Below are 921 nucleotides of genomic sequence, written 5' to 3'. Positions count from 1 at the left end.
AAGGAAAGGGAAGGAAAGGGAAAGGAAAGGGAAGGGGGAAGAGAAGAAGAAAAAGGGAGAAAAATTTGAGGGGAGAAGAAAAAGGGGGGTGGGAGGAAAAGAAAAAAATGGCAAAGTCAAAAGCGGTCCCCCATCCTCCGGCCTGTTCTGAAAAGGATGGGGTGGAGGCCGAGGGGGTGGGGGGGAGGAACCAAAATGGGGCCAGATTTTTATTTTTCTCAAGGGGGCTGGGAGAAACCCGCCTAGTCCCTGGGGTTGCGGGTGCCCGGGGGGTGGGGGGAGTTGGGGGAACCCAGGCTCCCTTTTGTTTTGGGGGGGAAGGGAAGGGGGAAGGAAGGAGGTTCGGGAAGGGCTTGCAGGGGCTCCGGGTGGGGCAAGCTGCAGGGGGGGCGGGAGGGGAGGGGACAGCGGGCTTTCCCGGGGCCCTGGGGGTGGGGGTTTTCTTTGTGTTGAGGGAGGGCAGGGGTCCCCCGGGGGGAGGGCACCCTGCGGGGCTGGGGCGCACAAATGCGGAAGGCCCCCACCCCAGTGCGGGAGCCAACTCGAGGCCCAACCGGCGGGGCGCGGTCTCTCCCGGCGAGCGGGGCCGGGGCGCAGGCAGCGGGACCCCCGGAGCCCAGCTCGCGGGCAGCGCCACGCCCGCCCTGGGCCGCCGACTCCGAGCCTGGGTTTGGGAGCGCGCCCTGACCATCGCCCCCCGCCCCGTCCGCACCCTGGCCTCATTGTTCGGTTTTGCAGAGGGAGGAGGAAAGTGGGTGAACACTTTTCTTTTCAAAACCATGTTGCAAAGGGTGATCAGCATAGACGCAGATGGAGGGTTTTTAAACTCCTTTGCTCGTCTTGAGGAAGAGCTTCTGGAACCTACAGATGTGTATCCGTAATAACAGATACAAAAGAGGTCAGCGGCTTCGACTGAGCCAC

General features: G+C 62.6%; 1 protein-coding gene across 1 annotated transcript in view; it reads left to right on the top strand.

Annotated features, from left to right (window-relative positions):
- Nucleotides 1-921, top strand: part of STMN2 (stathmin 2) — a 38,136-nt gene that overhangs the window by 368 nt on the left and 36,847 nt on the right. The window lies entirely within an intron of this gene.

The sequence above is a fragment of the Myotis lucifugus genome, unplaced genomic scaffold (genome assembly GCF_000147115.1).
Source record: "Myotis lucifugus unplaced genomic scaffold, Myoluc2.0 scaffold_27, whole genome shotgun sequence".
Classification (NCBI taxonomy): Eukaryota; Metazoa; Chordata; class Mammalia; order Chiroptera; family Vespertilionidae; genus Myotis; species Myotis lucifugus.
This window is presented reverse-complemented; position numbering and strand designations above follow the sequence as displayed.